The sequence below is a fragment of the Pristis pectinata genome, chromosome 4 (genome assembly GCF_009764475.1).
Source record: "Pristis pectinata isolate sPriPec2 chromosome 4, sPriPec2.1.pri, whole genome shotgun sequence".
NCBI classification, from domain to species: Eukaryota; Metazoa; Chordata; class Chondrichthyes; order Rhinopristiformes; family Pristidae; genus Pristis; species Pristis pectinata.
This window is the reverse complement of record NC_067408.1, coordinates 6,771,170-6,790,558: the sequence shown is the minus strand read 5'-3', so window position 1 is coordinate 6,790,558 and position 19,389 is coordinate 6,771,170. Positions and strand designations below refer to the sequence as shown.

The 19,389-nt window shown below is 39.4% G+C and overlaps 1 protein-coding gene across 19 annotated transcripts in view; it reads right to left on the bottom strand.

Annotated features, from left to right (window-relative positions):
* The window catches only part of LOC127569075 (protocadherin beta-15-like), a 212,591-nt gene that overhangs the window by 14,155 nt on the left and 179,047 nt on the right, over positions 1–19,389 (bottom strand). The gene's annotated exons all lie outside the window — the stretch shown is intronic.

The window sequence follows — 19,389 nt, the reverse complement described above, 5'->3', positions numbered from 1 at the left end:
GGTCATGATAACTGACCAAAATAACCTTGAATGAGTATAGCAAATTTAAAGGGAAAAGGTGCACTGTAACACAAAAAAAGTGGAAAGGTTTAAGCAATAATGTGAATATAAATGCACATGATAATTGGTAACCCACTCAGTGACTTTTCCTGGAAAGAGTCGAATCAGCCTACCTCTGTTGAGTGGGTTTGATCAATCCGTATCCTGGATGCACACCAGCTAAGCAGTGTACACTGCCGAAGGAAGGAAGACTGTTCTTTCCACCCCACTTGAATCGCTCTTCTGGCCAATTGATCACAGAGTTTCATTAATGGTCATTCCAGAAACACAGTGGTGAATCAAATGAATCATAGGCTAGATAAGTAGGAGGATCAGTTACTAAGGACATTGGTATAAGGTAATAAGGCAAAAAACTGACGAAAATCAACAGAACTTTTTACATAGCAAGTTGTTATGATCCAGAACGCTCTGCCTTATAGGGTGGTGGAAACAGATTCAATGGTAACTTGCTAAAGAGAATTGGATATTGGATTTGTAAAGGTGTTAAGGGGAAAATGAAAAAAAATTGGATCGTACTTTCAAGGAGCCAGTTGCAGACATGATGGACTGAATGGCCTCCTTCAACACTGTGTCATTACATAACTCTGTGGCAGAGTATGTATGGATGAAGTTCATGCTTCAGCCATTTGATCTCACCTTCCCAGAACACCAACCTTGACAGCTTCTCATTTACTTCATTTAGCTGCCTCTTCAGTTACGCTGCCTGGCCAACCTGTTTCAGCAGCTGATTGCTCTCACTATAAAGACCTTCCTTGCATGTCTCCAAACCAACCATACTTCCCTTGTCACCTGAGTGTACTTTGCAGTTTACTTTCTTGAACACATAAATACCATTGGTATTATACATTCATTGCATATAGCAGCCATGCTAATGCTAGAGGCACACATACAGTTATTGACAAATTATTTTTATGGTTAAAGTGCTGATCTCGGGATGTGAAAAAATATATCAACTCTCTTGTGTTAGGCTCTGAACAGCATTTACCGTCCACCTTTAGAAGGCTGGTGGCTGCTGAGAATGTGCCCAGGAAAATGGTTAGTTTACTTATTCAGGGTCAAGGAGGTGTGTGAGTTTTTGGTTCCAGCTTGCACAGAAACACTCCATCTAAGGCATATCTCTGCAGGATCACTCACACCTTGTCTCTGCAAGGCTAGCTAAGGCCAGCGAGCACAGGCCTCAACTGATTTTCCACTCTCCTGCAAGTATCTACTGAGTATCTGTAGCTCTCTGGTGTGGTTCAGTCCTTCTGATGCCAGCTTTGGACTCTCCACTGATTTGGTACTCATTTGAGAGGGTGCCAAATTTGGTACCCGGTGAATCCCAGGGTACCACCACTGCTCTCTATGTGGTGCTACGCCCTGAGCAATGCACTACCAATGCTTTAGACTTGAGTAGTACATGCACGTGTAGAGCTTTTGCTTACCTACAGGAAGGGCGATGCAAGATAGGCAGTACGACTCAATGTTACCCATTCACACCAATCAAACAGCAAGAGCTTGAATGATATCTGGCCTCAAAGGATTAAATTACAAAGACAAAACCCTCAACCGTGCTTTGTATTCTTTTCAGAATATTAAGCAATGATTTGATCAAGATATAGAGAGTTGTAAAGTCAAACAGCATGGAAACAGCCCCTTCAGCCCGAATGGTCCATGCCCAGCAAAATGCCCCATATTGGGGGAGTTAATAGTATAAATAGAGGGAAGAAATTTCAGGTGAATCTCGTACTGGATCAAAGCTTATAAATTAGAGTCAGCTTCTCAGGAATGACGCTAGCAAACACGTCTAACTTTTCTTAACTCTTTAACAGAGAGCAATTGATATGAGGGCAGTCGTTAACTTTAAATTTGAAATTAATAATATATTCAGTTACCAACTATATTGATATAGGAAAAGACAGGTTGGGTCACAGGTTAACCATGACCTCACTGAATTGTGGAACGGGATTAAGGGTAAAATTCTTGTTTCTGTGTTCCTTTACCAAACCTATATCTGCAATGGGATACAATGCACAACTTATTAATAACGTTAATACCAGCAGTTCAATGGTTCACTGTTTTTATAAGGCCTTTATCTTCATGAAAAACAGATGAATAATTCTTTTCTTGCAGACTGGGAATTTACACTGACGTCAACTGTAGCACAGTGCTGGAGACATGCTATCAACACTCTGCCCACGATGTCTATTTTCTTTAGATTCATTCATGGATTTTTTCAGTTTGTATGGTCTTTTTATTGGTTTCTCAATGAAAGGAAGTCAGTTACAGAGAGGCCTAAAAATAATACACATTGTTTTCTTGGAAGCAGAGTGCTTCAGACTATGGGTCTCTGCCAACAGTTATCATATCATGGCGACTCAAATTCTATTTCTTTAAATATTATTTTCCCACTTGTCCATTCCATAGCCACTCAAATCCCACTGTCATATTTATCCTGTTTTTCCAAGGAATTCAATTAAGAGACTGGATCCAATAATGTCCATTGTTTACCTCTGGCTAGAACGTGAATTTAACAAGTTATTCAATCAGAGAGGGAATGACAGTCAAATTTGCTCCTTTTGCACAAGTACACTTTGCACCCTAACATGTGCATGCATGCACTTCCAGCAGGGGTCAGTGGCCAGCCAATGCATCTGCTTTACCTTTCCAATTCCAGCGAAGCGAATGTTAGAATGTTGACTTGCTCAAACATGATTAGTGAACTCAACACAGACAAGCGTTGACTTGCAACCTTCCTATTTTACCACAGCACAGCAGAGATTGCCTTTGCCAGCTGAGCCAGTCAATAGTGGACATAAATAATTGATAAAAATCACCACAACATTCAGAGTTAATGATTTGTGGAACTCATCAGGGGTGCCCGCTGCATTGTACTCATTAGTAACGAGGAAATGGACAACCTAAAAAACAAGCTGGTCACATTTATGTAGCACCTATCTCAACCTCAGTTTGTCCTGATGTAGTTCACAGTCATTAATGTACTTTTGAGTTGCAGTGCCACTGAGGATGTGGGAAGTGCAGTAGCTAATTTGTACACTGCAAAATCTCACCAATAATAATGTGACGATTACCACATGCTCTCTTTACATGATACTTGCTGAGGCAGGCATGCTAGCAAGTACTTCCCTGCTCTTGTTGAAAATATTCTTTTGCTCCCTTTCCTCTGCATTTGCTCTTTAACAGCCACCTGGGAAATCAAATGGGCCTTGACTGAAAATGAGAGCTGGTACCTTCAACAGTGCAGCTCTCCCTCAGTTCTGCATTTGGAGAGGTAGCTCAGGTTTTCAGCTCAGGTGTCTGAAGTGGGATTAAGGACCAGAACTACATTTCCGAGAGGTCTCATTGCTGTCAACACAGACATGATAGCCAACGAGAAAAGAAAATCAGATTCCTATCCAGCCATGGGCGGAATTGGCCGTTTGAGGACATTTTTACCTCTTCAGTTCTGGTTGAATATATCAATGCAACAAAGAATCAGTGTTCCAAAGAACATAGAATAGTACTGCACAGGAATAGGCTCTTTGGTCCATGATGTCAATTTAAGCTAATCCTATCTGCATGCACATGGTCTATATTCCTCAATTCCCTGCCTGTACATGTGCCTGTCTAAATGCTTCTTAAGCATTCCCATCATACTTGCTTCCACCACATTCTCTGGCAGCTTGTTCCAGGCACCTATCACACTCTATGTAACAAATTACCTCATTAATCTCCGTAAATTTTTTCCCTTTCGCCTTAAATCTACGCCTCCAGTATTCGATATTTCCACCCTGAGAAAGAACTCTGACTAGCTACCCTATCTATGCCTCTTATCATTTCATTTACTTCTATCAGGTCATCCCTCAGCCTCTGAAGCTCCAGAGAAAATAATTCAAGTTTGCCTAACCTCTCCTCATAGTTAATACTCTCTAATCCAGGCAACATCCTGCTGAACCTCTTCTGCGCTCTTTCTCCAAAGCCTCCACATCCTTCCTGCAATGCGGTGATCAGAACTGCACGCAGTACTCCAAATGTGGCCTAACCAAGCTTTACACATCTGCAACATGACTTCCCAACTTTTATATTCAATGCTTCAACTGATAAAGGCAAGTATACCAAACCATTTCCATCCTATCTATTTGTCTTGCCACTTTCGGGGAGCTGTGGACTTGCACCTCTGTAGATCAGTGCTGTTGAGGGTCCTGCCATTTACTGCATATTTTCCTCTTACGTTTGACTTCCCAAAGAACAACACCTCACACACATCTGAATTAAACTCCATCTGCCACTTCTTTGCCCACATTTCCAACAGATCTATATCTTGCTATATCCTTTGACAACTATTATCAATTTTCACAACTCCACCAATTTTTGTTTCATTTGGAAACTTACTGATCAGCCCACCTACATTTTTGTCCAAATCATTTATATATATCACAAACAACAGAGATCCCAGCACTGATCCCTGCAAAGCACCACTGGTCACAGACCTCCAGTCAGAACAACATCTCTGCACCATGACCCTCTGTCTTCTATGGCCAAGCCAATTTTAGATCCAATTTGGATTTGAAACTGTCCTGGTTTGTTTGGCTCTGCATCATACCACTGAATGCACTTACTTTCTTTTTCTTTAAGTTCATAAGAAAATAAGAATTATAACCAGAAGACAATTTGGCCCTTTGAGCCTACTCTGCTATTTAAGAAAATCAAGGGCGATTTCCTACCTGAACTACAATTTCCTGCACTATCCACAATTCCTTGATTCCCATAATATCCAGCAGTCTATCAATCACTATTTTCAGCCTCCACGGTCCCTTGGGATAGAGGATTCCAAAGATTCAACACCATCTGAGGAAAGATATTTCTCCCCATATCATTTTGACATGGTTTATCCTGTATTCTGAGACCGTGATTCCTGGTCCTAGACTCCTCAGCCAGAGAAAACTGCATTCACCCTGTCAAAATGTTCCATATCTCAATGAAACCTCCTCTCATTCTTTCAGGCTCCAGAGAATGGAGCCTAATCTACTCAACCTTTCCTATGTGAAATGTGGCATCCGAGGAACTAGTCGTGTGATTCTTTCTCTGACACTCCCTGCATGGAAAGTATATTCATTTTTAGGTAAGGAGACCAAAATTGTACTCTCACCACAAGCTTATAAATTGCAGTAGGATTCCTGAACTCAAATTGTCTTGAAATAAAGGCCAACGTAACATTTTTCTTTCTAATTGTTTGCTGCATTTTGCATGTTAGCCTTCAGTGAAGTGTACAAAGGGACTGAGACCACAAGTTTCCCAATCTGTCACCAGTTAAAAGAGAAAAAAATGAAAAAGATTTGGTAAATAAGTAGCATGTTAGTACTTCCTGCCATTGTTCTACCCAGTACCTTGGTATGCAAGGGTGAGTCACCAAAGCCAGGTTAGGAACTTGAGGCTGGCTTTTGACTTTGCCTGCGTTAACAACTGTCATTTGCTTTGTGGCTTTAACATGATATAATGTCACAAGGTGCATCACTGGACCATAGTCAGACAGCATTTTATATTGCAACAAAAAAACTGCTGGAGGAACTCAGTGGATCATGCAGCATCTGTGGGGGGGAGGGAATTGTCGACGTTTCAGGTCAAAGCCCTGCATTAGGATTTTATATTGAACCTTTTAAGGAGATATTAAGATTGATGAGCATGAAGGTAGATTTTAAGAAGAGCGAGAGGTGAAGAGATTTAGGGAACAAATTTCAAAGTTTATGGAAGACAGATAAAGTCACATCCTCCAGTGGGGGAGTGAAGGAAATTGGGGAGCCATGAGAGGCCAGAACTGGGGCAGTGTAGAAGTCTAAGTGATCTTAGGAAATTTTAGAGCTAGAAAATGAGTGGAGGGAGTAGAATATGAGCTGAAGGGAACAGGCAAAAATTAATGTGGAATATGTGGGCTGTGAGAACGTTCACATCTACTAATCTGAGATTGTGGAATCAGGAGATAAGGAGTGAAGCTAATTGTTTTATCTGCAGCTTGATAAAGGACAGTGTACCACTGCAGTGTATGTTGTGATCAGTTGCAGTGTGTCATTTTGGTACAAGACTCTTGAGCCTGTTTATATTCTGTCAATAATTATATTGGACTAAATAGACATGCTATGCCTGTCCTAAATAATCATCAAGCCACTGCTCTGTCAATTCAATCAGGGCTTGCTGGCACATTGCCCTGACCTTGCCAGTTAATTCAATTGGACTGAAAAGCAATCTGGATTTTGCAGCATCATTTGATTTTCTGTTCTATCCAGGTTTCTTATTCCATTCGTACTGATTCCAATTGCTATGCAATATTGATTCATTTATTTTTCTGAGTATGTGATTTAAATATTCTGATTTTTTTAAGAGAAAATTTCTGATAAACACAAATATACTTGCTTGAAAAAATTTAATCTACAACAAATCAGGAATGGAACACTGTTATCAGTAATGGTGATCATTAAACTACATTGTTGTTATAAAAACACTAATGCCCTTCAGGGAAAGAAATCTGCCATCTTAACTCAATCTTGCCAATATGCAAGCCAAGATACACAGCCATGTGGCTAACTATTAACTGCCCTTAAAATGATTTAGAAAGCCTCTTGGTTCAGGGCTAATTATGGATGGGTAATAAATACTGCTTAACCACTAATGCCCACATCCAACAAATGATACAAACACATGCAAATGGATGTTATTATTTTTGCAGTCCTTTTAATTCTATACAGCTAAAACTGTTGGTTCTTTATATCAACCTAGTTCTCTTAAAATATTTGTTTGATAAATATTATCAAGATGGGGTATAAGCCTAGATATTATCATGCCTTAACATGAATACCTAGTACATGTATTTAAGTGAGAATTTAATCCATCCAGTAGTAATATGAAAATGCAGGAGCTGCATGAAGACACACCATTTCAACCATACCAGAATCTGCTTCATTTCCACCTCACTTCTCAAAGAGATTACTCATGTCCCGATGTAGTTAATATTTCCATCATCCTCCTGAATGTTTATTTCAGGCTGAATAAGACTGTGTCCAATCTCAAGGTTTTATTCACCTGAGCAGACTGTCTGACTCAGCTTCCTGTCCATCCTTAACCCGGTTATCTTTACCTTGATGAAACTTTCCTCTCCACCCCTCCTAAGGCCCGCTTCTGCTGAAACCCAATGCTTTGCATTTACGCTTTTTCATGGCATCAAGATCTCGACAAGTCCAAGAAAATCCTCAGCATTCCCCACCCCAAAATCTGTCTTTGACTGATCTTATTTGGCATTTTCTCTCCCCTCCAGTTTTTTTGTCTCACTGCTACCTGCTTTAGCTTTGGCCGTTACACCTCCCCACTACCATTCCTCCTTTAAGTTTTTCCTCCTTAACCAAACCCCTGGCTCCTTCTTCAGTTTGGTGTCTGTCCATTGTTTTATGATTCCACTTCTAAGGATCATAAATACAAGCTGTTGCAAAATTTATCATTTCCTCCTATCTCCATTATATTTTCATTAACAGCGGTAGAATAAAATAGATTTCATCTATTATTTTTCCTTTTGGAAAACCACTTAATGGTCTTGCTGTCACAAATGATCCATAGGAGACATGAAAACTCCTGAGGGATGTAGGTGGACATGTACACAATTTGAAGACTTGCTTTATTGGATAATGAATAATATGTAACAAATTTACAATCTAAACAGAGGGCTACATTTTTCATTTTGAAGCAACAGAAATATCTTTCACACCTAATATTATTTGGAAGGGATTTTCAATGGAGAGAGTTAATGACTTGAATTTTCTCTCAGACATTGACATAACGTTCTAATGGATATGGAAAACTCACTGCAGAAAAACAGGTAAATTAGCGACCACTGACATCTTCAGCTGTCTTCTAAGTCCCTGATTTATGTGCTTATATAAGGATTTTTAGGGTCAAGAAGGATCTTTGTGCCCCTTTTTGGCAGGTCTCCTTCATTATATCTTCTCTCCAGATATGTATTACCTTTTCGCTTGATCACATTGCTTCAATGTTGTTTTTTGGTAATACATTCAAGGTGATTTGAGTAAAGCTGTGCTGCCTGCTTTCAGTGAGTTCCTGAGTGTTGCTCCCAAAAATATAATTTTAGCAGTTTTTTTTGTAACAGTGTCAGTAAAACTTGTGGTTCTATGTGAAAATCTGTATCCAACTCCAACAGGACACAATGGGTCAGCATCTAAAACCTGAGCACATAGGCTTAAAGTGAGAGGGGAGAAAGCTGAAGGAAATCTAAAGGGTAAGTTTTTCACACAGAGGGTGAAATGAGTTGCCAGAAGATGAAGTGGAGGCAGATACTATTACAATGTCTAAAAGCCATTTGGACAGGTACTTGGATAGGAAAGGCGTAGAAGGATATGGGCCTTATTTGGGCAAATGGGATTGATATAGATAGGCTTCATGGTCTCCATGGATGTGGTAGCCAGTAAAGGCCTGTTTCTGTGCTGCATGTTTCTATGAATATATGATATTAACTTATTGTTTTTCAATCAAAATAGTCAACATATAAAGATGTTATCTGAAACTCTTCCACTAATGGCATTGTCTGCCCATCCCCCAATGAACTGAGGAGACAATTAAGATTCAACTGCATATATACCTCTATAGCTCTCGCTGCCTTGGTGAAGCAGCCAGCATAATCAAAGACCCCACCCACCCGGGTCATTCTCCCCTCTCCCATCAGGCAGAAAATACAGGAGCCTGAGGGCATGTACCACCAGGCTCAAGGACAGCTTCTATCCCATGGTGATAAGACTATTGAATGGTTCCCTTATACGATGAGATGGACTCTTGACCTTGTTTTACCTTGCACCTTATTGTCTACTTGCAATGCATTTTCCTGTAGCTGTGACACTTTACTCTGTATTCTGTTATTGCTTTTACCCTGTACTACCTCAATGCACTGTGTAATGAATTGATCTGTATCAAAGGTATGCAAGACAAGTTTTTCACTGTACCTCAGTACATGGGACAATAATAAAACAGTACCAATACCAATACCATTGATGGGTCTGGAGTTGTACATGGATTACAACGGGACGTTTTCCTTCTTTAGTGGACATTAGTAAACCAGATTTCTGTTTACAGTCCTGCACTTTCATGGCTACTATTATTAGTTCTTTATCTCAGATGTAATTAATTTAATTCCCCAGCTGTCATGATGGGATTTGAACTCATGTTTTGTCCATGTATTTGCACATTAATATCATATCTTAATCACCATTCTACCATACTATTAACTGGGATTGATTTAAATATGTTTTAGGAGTAATTTATTCTCCTGCAACGTGCCTTGGACAACTTGGCTGCAGTGTGCGCCATTTGCAGGGTGTATTCCAGCAAGTCACTGAAACTTCTTTGATAGCACCTTCTCAACCCATGACTTCCATGGCCTGAGGGCAGGAGGGGCATGGGAATGTCACTACCAAGTTTCCTTTCAAGTTGCACACAATCCTCTTTTTAAAATGCCTTGTCATTGGGTAATCATTGGATCTTGTCACTGGATCTAAATCTTGGAATTACCCACCAACTAGCACTGTGGGAGTACCTTCATCGGACCACGGTCCAAGAAAGCAGCTCATCAGTACCTTGCTGAGGGTATCTGGGTGGATGGGCAATTAATCCACATCCCATGAACAAATTTAAAATAAAATCAATCAAGCCTTTTTCTCTGTCTGATATCATTCAATAAAGGATACAGTTAACACAAACAAAACAATAGCCTGACTTGATATCACAATGGATTCCAAATGTAAGGGGACCTGAACAGCTCAGTTTCTGAAAAATTAACATAACTCATTACACAGATATTTAATGGTTTCCACACCACCTCGCGCTGTGTCGCAGTAAAATTTCCCACCATTAATTCAATACTGTTCTCCTTTCCTCTGTTACCATGGCAACCTGCTTGTTCAGCTGCTTTCCTGGATCTGGTTCATATGTCTGCTGTGGCTCTTTTATAATCCTTGTTTTTGAAACCTTTTTTTCTGTCCTTTATAGGCAGTTATTCTAATTTGTTAATGACATTGTCTCTGTGACATTGCTATTTTTAATCTTTATTCAAGAATCACATTAACTCTTTAAATGCTGAACAAAAATGAGCCTTACAGATTTCAAAATTTACATCCTCTCTCCTTTGTGTCAGCCGTGGGTTGTGGTTAGTCTTTCCAACCCCCTGTCTCTGCTGATTGTAAGCATATGGGGTCCAGTCTCAGCCAAGAGAGCTGGGCACAAAAATCTAGGCAGACTCATGCTGCACTGGGGAGAGTGGTGCAATATTTTTAAATTATGTTCTGCAGCTGTGATTCTCAAGCAATTTCCTGGCTGCCTCCTTAGAGGAATAAAATTGATCCCTTGCCACTATTTCCAAGAAGTGCAGAGAAATTATCCTTTATGTCTTGGTCAATGTTTCTTTCTCAATGGAAATAGAGTGTATGACCTGAAATATGAACTCTATTTCTCTTTCTGCAGATACTGCCAGACCTGTTAAGTGTTTACAGTTTTTTCTGTTTTTACTTCAGATTTCCAGCATCTGCAGTTTTAAGAGTACAGGCCTGGATCCCAATCTCTTCTCAAAGAACACTCACCCCCTCATCCTACTATTGCTTATTGGAGTGTCATCCAATCAAGAGCCAGCATTGGGCCATGTAAGGAAGAATTACTGCGGCAGATGAACAAAAGATTTTTCCAACAGAGGTGAAGGAAGAAAGAATAGGGAGGGAGAGAGGTTAAAGAGGGAATTCCAGAACATGGAACTTTGGAAGGAAAAGGCATGGTTACCAATAGTGGAGCAAGTTCAGTTGTGCTTTTTCCGGGAATTATTAGGTATGATTTGCAGAGGAAAGGATGAAGTACAAAATGGTACAGGACTTTGGCAAGACAACATCTGCCTACTGTGTACTGTGACAGTTTTGGGGGCAATATACTTATATTGGAAGCAGTTCAGTGATAGTTTAATCCTGGGATGAAGGTATTGTTTCCTGAGGAATGTGTGAGGTGGCTTTTTACTCTTTGGAGTTAAGAGGCATGAGAGGCAATCTTATTGAAATGCAGAAGTTTCTGAATTTGCTTGACATGTTAAAATGGTTCTCTCCCCTCAGATGCTGCCTAACCTACTAAGTATTTGTTAGATTTTATTTCTTAATTATATTAGATTTGTTTTTAAATTAATCTAGGTAGACCTCTAGGCATGGTTCAATTTCTATACTAAACAAAACATTTACATTAACATACCAGTCCAGTACTGAATGACCTGTTGTCTTTCAGACAAGGTAGTAATCAAAGGCCTATCTGTGCTCCAACATGGGTGAACAATGCCCCGCAACACCATTTTGTTGAGAGTTCTATTTCCTTTCTAGAGGTAGTTTTGATTAATCCGGTCTGATTTTCCCTGAGTTTAGTGCCATTTCGTAGATGACAACTTAAATACACAATCCATATACACAGGTAACAGCAGAGAATTGTTAGGATAGACATCCACTCATTCACTCTGAAAGGAGTGCCATATGATTCCGATAAGAGTAGATATTGCTAATTGCTAATTTGAGTCCTGGTGCAGGGTTTCAAAACGAAACATTGACAATTCCTTTCCTCCCACAGATGCTGCTTGAACCGCTGAGTTCCTCCAGCAGATTGTTTATTGCTAATTGTTTCATTGCTTCAGAAGATTACAAGATAAATTCCAATAGTTCCCTTTGTGTTTTAATGGTTCAATGCATAACTTGCTGCTGTGTGATTATTACTGTTAAAGCAGCACATACATTATGTTTAAAATTCCCACATAAGGCTTGAAAGTCACTGGGAGAGAATATAGTTGCCAGGTCCAAAGGATTCAAGATGTTTTCTAAAATTAGATCTGGTAATGAGCTGTGAAATATTTAATGCTATTGTTCAATGGTCTTTTGAAGAAGTTACATTCAATTTATCTGTAATTGAAAATCCCAGTTAGTCTACAGGAATAATAAATCATGCAGTGTAGTTTATCTTTTCAGAAATATTTAACTTGTGTTTAAGTTTCTAGGCCAAATGGTCATATGCTAGAAGAAGGACAATCTTATAATAAGCTTCCATCTCCTTCCTTTGCTTCTAAGGGGGAATTAATAGTTAGCTTGTATTGCAACGTACCCAAAAATCATGTAGACACCATGGCCAAGAAAGCTCACCAGCGCCTCTACTTCCTCAGGAGGCTGAAGAAATTTGGCATGTCCCCTTTTATCGATGCACCATAGAAAGCATACTATCTGGATGCATCACAGCTTGGTATGGCAACTGCTCTGCCCAGGACCGCAAGAAACTGCAGAGAGTTGTGGACACAACCCACCGCGTAACAGAAACCAGCCTCCCCTCCATGTCTTTACCTCTCGCTGCTTTGGTGAAGCAGCCAACATAATCAAAGACCCCACCCACCCGGGACATTCTCGCTTCTCTCCTCTTCCATCAGGTAGAAGATACAGGAGCCTGAGGGCATGTACCACCAGACTTAAGGACAGCTTCTACCCCGCTGTGATAAGACTATTGAACGGTTCCCTTATACAATGAGATGGACCTCACAATCTTGAGGTCACAAACTACCTGGTTGTGACCTTGCACCTTATAGTCTACCTTTCTCCGTAGCTGTGACACTTTGTACTGTTATTGTTTTCACCTGTACTACCTCAATTCACTCTGTTACTAACTCAATGTATCTGCCTGTGTAATGAAATCGACCTGTATGAACGGTATGCAAGACAAGTTTTTCACTGTACCTCAGTACAAGTGACAATAATAAAACCAATATAAATACCAAGTGAATGAATCATTCTGCAGTACAGAGTTAATTAGATACTCTATAAATGGGAACAGTGTTTTTCTGGTGATTCATTTTCCATTCTTGAAGGTAGTGCTTAAAGTTTCCATGCTGAACTTTTCTTCAGGATAGGACAAGGAAGATGCAGTGAAAGATGACAACTTTAAAAAATAAAACTTAAACTTTGATCAAAAAATATTCTTCTTCCTGGGGTTGAGTATTGCAAGGACCTTATACCCTTGTCCAAATTGCTAAAAGCTATTCTTCAAGAGCAAACACCAGTAATAAGTTTTCAGAGACTATTCTATATGAAAGCTGCATCACCACTGAATCCAATCTTCCCTTATTTGATACACATGCAGGTTCCAGTCTGAAAGATTTGCAACGTAAAGAATCTACTCCCTCCTAAATGTCAGTTCTCTGAATGGCTGGGCCAAAATATTTAATCAACTTGGCATCACATGTCAATTTCATTAAGTCTAAATAAACACAACAAATGTCTTCATTGATGCAGAAAAAGAACCATTCATGATTGTCAGACTGAAATAGCTTTGCAATGGATCCTATTCCAAAGAAAACAAGGTCAATCATATGATTCATTATGACATCAAAGAGAAGACTCAGAGATCAGCAGTAAGTCCAAGATATTCCTGTTCTCTTGAGCTTGGTAGAACATTTTGCACAGATAATTAGCAAACAGCCACAGGGGCCAATTAACACATGATTAAAGACAATGCTAGTACTGAATTGTCACTTTTGCCTAATTTGTCATGTTCGAAAGGAATAAAAGAAAGTAGAAAAGATATATTTTTATATTATCTTGATGTCCTTTTCCGAATAACGGAGAGCCATGAAATTCTCAGGAGTGCGGTCATTGTTGTAATATGGGAAATACAGCTGTCGATGGCAAGCTCCCACAGCCCACAAAGTGATCATAATAAATGATAATCAGTTTTAATTGGTGTTTTGCTGAGTGTTATGTATTGTCTAGGACACTCTGTTCTGAAATAATGCCACTGAACTTTTCACATCTACCAGATAATGTGTTGGGCCCTCATTATCAGACATAGTGCAAAGGGTGGCACCTCCTACAGTGTATCACTCTCTATACTGGAACCTCAGGCTAAATTTTGTGCTCAAGTCTCAAGTGCACTGAAAGATTTTAAAGAGGTTGGAATCCTTGGAGGTTTGATCAGTAGCTACTTTGATGCAACCGTCTGAAGCATCCAAACATTGAAGGGTTAACTACTGAATAACCTGCTCTTGCTTTTCTCCCCCTAAACAAGGGAAATGTCCGCCTTTCTTGGCAAGTAATACCTTCAGCATGCAACATTTGCTTTAAAGATGTTCGCTTAATTTACAAATTAATAGTTCAGGGAGTAATTGTGGGAGTGCAGTAAATTAAAAATGGATGGCTTTTGTTGAAATCAAGTTGGTGGATTTTTACAGGAGAACAAATGCTGAGCAGCACTGAGTCCCATGTGATTGTAATGATTTGAAATGCTGGTTTATTTTTAGCCCTGCACCTGCACCGAGAGAGCTGGCGCCTTGGCAGACAGTGTGTAGATTAGGAGAGTGTGCGAGGGAGTGCATTTGACTTTACTGTGCCCATCCTTCTGAGAAATGATGTGACTGGACATTTACATCCATCTGAGTCAAAACGTGCTATCAGAAAGGAAGGATGCTTCCAATATGTTGCCCTGAGCGTGCAGAACTGCTTGTGTGCTCAGCAGCTTATGGCTGTGATGAAGTGTGATTTGCCAATGCATGTGTCAACTGTGGCACAGCGGGAAGCAACTTCAAGTCTAAAGTCATGTCTTCTTTCACCCACTATTACTGGCAGTGCTTTCAGGTAGTTAAAGGTCTTTTCAAGCAATACTGTCTAAGTCTTCTCCTCTTTTCTTCCCCATCATTTATAACCTTCTTAAATAATATTTCTGACGATGTTTGATCACCACCATCAGCTGATGGTTCCTTGGCTCAACATATCTTTTTCTCACACCTCAATGAAACTTCCTGGGATGTTTCTCTGAATCAAAGGCTCAATATAAATGCAGTTCACCATCATTGTACTGAATGTCATGCTTTCACTCCTTCCTAAATGTGACTTCTCTGAATGGCTGGCCAAAATATTTAATCAACTTAGCGTCTCATGTCAATTTCATTAAGTCTGAATAAACACTACAAGTGTCCTCATTGATGCAGAAAAAAAACATTCATGACTGTAAGACTGAAATAGCTTTGCAACTGAAAGAGAAAAACATTTGATTTTACAATGACTTGTTTAATGTAAGGCTTTCGTCAGTCCCAATGGCTGTTCTTCAAATTGCCTTTCATCCTTTTCCAAGTTGATTAAGCTTTGCATCTTTTCATAATTGAATCATGCTTTACATCAAAGTGATTTGCTTTGTCCCATTACCATAGACAAACCCATGAAAACGGTAATAAAAAAAAGCTTTTAAGAGGTCAGTCCAACCGCAATAAGTTATGGTCAATAGTTTTGTCGCATTGTTCAAGGTAGTTTGTACTCAGAGAAAACTGCACTCTGCTTTAATCCATTTTATATTCTGGATTTGTATATATAAACAATGGTAAAATTAGATTTCAAAGAGGATAGAGAGAAGTAACAGATCAATAGATCACAACCTCACATGCTGCACTGGAAAGGATAAAAAGATTTATGAGCATGATGGCAGGACTGAAGAAATTTAGCACTGATGAAAGATTGGCTGGGCTGGGGCTGTTTCCTTTGGAACAAAGGAGGTCAGGAGATTAACCAAATAGTCTAAAATCAAGAGGCCTAGAAAGAGTGGCTAGGAGGCACTTGTTTCTCTTAATGTAGGGGTCAGGGACTAAGGGGCAATCAATTTATGGTAAATGGTAGAAGAATTGGAAGGGAATTAACAAAACAAAAATCATCCAGACATTGGAATTCATAGCCAGAAAGAGTGGTAGAAGCAGAATGCCTCAGTGTCAAAGTACCTGGGCAGCACTTAATGTGCTGTAACCAGAAGCTTAAGAACTAAGGTTTGAGAAGAGGTTTGAACTGAGGTTTGGTCTGCATGAAGCACCATCAACCAATGGGCTGAATAGCTTCTTTTAGTAACATAAATTCCTCTGATTCTATACAAATGCAGTAACACAAGATACATTGCATTTATTGCTTTAAGGATTAACATTTAGGAAGCAATCAGAAGGTGATATTTGTGTTTTAATTGATAAAGTAACTCAGAGGGGAGTGAATTTTTTTAAACAACACATGGATTGCAATAAGCAAAGTGCAGCTAATTTATTTAGAATGTTGTGGCACATGCAAGTCCCAGACCCTGACTGTCAGTTCCATCCTGATTTAATGTGTGCAGGCTTTGAATGAGAACATGCATATTGAAGCTGCCAGCTTCTTACAGAAGATTGATATGCTCCAGGCTGATTCACATAGTGTGGTCAGAGCAGCCAAGTGATCTGTGAAGGGCAAGAAAACAGGAAGGAAATAGACTCCTTTTTTCCTCTCATTCTAGTCCACATTCAGCTGCAAGATTTATAATAGGTTTGGGCTACAGCTTCCTGCTGAATGGTTCTGTCCCCAGCAACACTTGCAGTTTAGTCTGGGCTATGATAAAAGGTTAGTCCAGACATTAGACTGATTTACAAAATGCATCATCACATAAAATCCTCACTTATCACCTGACATAACTATCTCTACAGTGTTCTGTCTTTCCACAATAAATGGAATGCCAATAAATCCTGCATCACCTGATTGGATGATTCTTGATTGTCAATCAAACACTATCAGTATTGTGGGAGTATCCACACCAGAGTGGCTGCAGTGGTTCAACTAGATTTCTCAGCAGTGATGATGGGCAATAAATGCTGTCTAACCAATGAATACCCCCGAACACAGAATGAATAAAAAATACTTCAAACATCTGCCCAATATTTTATGACTGATATCAGTGATAAAAGAAAGTGTTGAAAGAAAATGAAAACAAAACAGTGATTTTTCCTTAGACTTAGAAGGACAAGCATTAATGTAGCGCCCTTCATAGTCCCAAATTGCTTTACCCCTATTGGTATACTTTTGGAAGCATACATCCTATTTGATGTTGGAGACAGAGTGGATAATTTACATACTACAAGCTCTCACAAACAGCACTGTGATCGTGATCAGATAACCTTCTGATAATGATTAGTGAGGGAGAGATAAATATTAATTAGGACACTGCGCTGGGGCCTGTTATATTTCACTGAGAGGTGGAATTTACATGTTATTCCAAAAGACTGAACCTCTAACAGTGGTGCACTCTTTCAGTCTCGAGTTGAGGGTGTTGCAGATATCTGCTAAGCTTTAATGGAAAATTACTTCCTAATGTCATTCCCAGATCATCAGTCCATAATCTTAGGATCATGACTCTTTGTTCTGGATTTGTTTCAGAAGAAATAGCAGAAGCCAGTCATACTGCAAGCTCCATGCCATGTTCAAGTTGGTGACGATCAGAGTGATATGCTCATGTCCCTGCTGAAACTCATGTGCCAGCCAATGTTGGATTTTAACATGAATGCAGCCATTTTGGTCCTTTGTTAAAATATTAAAGAAAGCCGAACATCACATGAAATCTGTTGGTGCCGAGCCTAATTACAACCTTGGCAAATCCACTTGGGCATTTCTGAAAAAAAATTTGATATTTTGCCTTAGTTGTTGGGTTGGCTATACAAATACTGCATTCTCAACAAAAAGTACCACTTAATTTCTTGTGGAAATTGTACTTTATCCATGGTACTACCATGCTCAAGATGTTAAGTTAACTTCCATGCTCAGAGTTCCCAACTTTTTAAAATGTAACAGTGATTTCTATTTGGTCCTGCCGATGGTTCTGTAAATAATAATATATCTTGACACAAGAGCTGGAAAGATCAGTATTGCCTGGGCTGAGCTGAGTGAGAAACTCATTACAGTTTAGAATGTCCTCATGGTCCTCACTCCCTACCTCAGCGCAGTGCCCCCGGTAGAAATCATTTGTACATTTGTATTTGAGTTCGGTTTAGACATGGTCGGGGAATATCTGCCTGACGATGTTATCCAACGTGAAGAATAGCTAATCAGTAAATTCATAGGTGCATGGTGGGTGTGAGAGTTTGGACCAAGAACTGACATTGTGGAGGTGGAGAAGTTTACTGTGAATATACATTACATTGAGAATTTGTACTTCTTACAGAATATGGGGTTATATAAAAAAAATTGGAAGAAACAGAAAATCAAATTGAAGTTGTTTCTCAACACACATGTTTTTCATTTGATTATAATATTCTACTAAAGTAATGTAAATTAAATTGTGAAATGTACAAATACAGGATGTTGTGGCTGTGGAGCGCTGCAAATAAGTTTTTGGAGAACTAATACTTATGATTTGGGTAACATACAAATTAAGAGCAGTGTTAGGTCACTTGGCCCACTGACCCTTCTTTTCCATTTCATAGATACAGCTAATTTGATGTAATGCCAACTCTGAATTCCTATGAAACATCAACAACTTTTTACCCCCTTGCTATCAAGTATCTATCTACATCTGTCTTAAAAATATTCAAAGACTCTGCTTCCACTCCCCTTTAAGGAAAAGAGTTCCAAAGACTCATGAGAGAAAAAAAATGTTTCATTTATTGTCTTAAATTGGTGACCCTTTATTTTCAAACAATGACCCCAGATCTGTTCTCACACAAGAGGAAACATCCTCTCCACATCCACTGTGTTAAGATTATGGGAATGTATCAGAATTTCCATTTGGTAATCTCTTCTGAAGGCAGTGATTCATGCTGTGGTCAATTTTATGAGCGCAACATTCTTGTAGTACATGATCCAATCGTAATTCACAAGTATGAACTTAATTTGATGCCTGACACATGGATTATTCAAATCTCGGGGTATCATTGTGAATTCTGAAACCATTGTCACTCAACAGCCATAATGTACACACTTCCAAGGCACCATGGAAAAAATATTAGCAGTGGTTGTTTGTCCTTCTGCAAAGAACATGTCTCAAGACCAAAATGGCAGCTACTCTGAACAATGTCAACATGGAAGAGACCCTGTTGCTTTCCTGTCTTTCGCTCTCAGTAACATACAATGTAAAGCAACTACTCAAGTGACCACAATGGCCATCCTTCTTCTCCTTAAACTGCATAAGACTCATACCAATTAATATCCAAAACCCATAGCCTCAGTAAGGCATCCAATTTATGAAGAAAATAAGTACTTATATTGCATCATTTACCAGGAGATATGGGGTTAGCCTATGAAGAGAGATTGAGTCATCTGGGACTATACTTGCTGGAATTCAGAAGAATGAGAGGGGATCTTAAAGAAACATGTAAAGTTATGAAAGGGATAGATAAGATAGAGGCAGGAAAGTTGTTCCCACTGGTAAGTGAGACTAGAACCAGGGGACATAGCCTCAAGATTTGGGGAAATAGATTTAGGATGGAGATGAGGAGAAACTGCTTTTCCCAGAGAACAGTGAATCTGTGGAATTCTC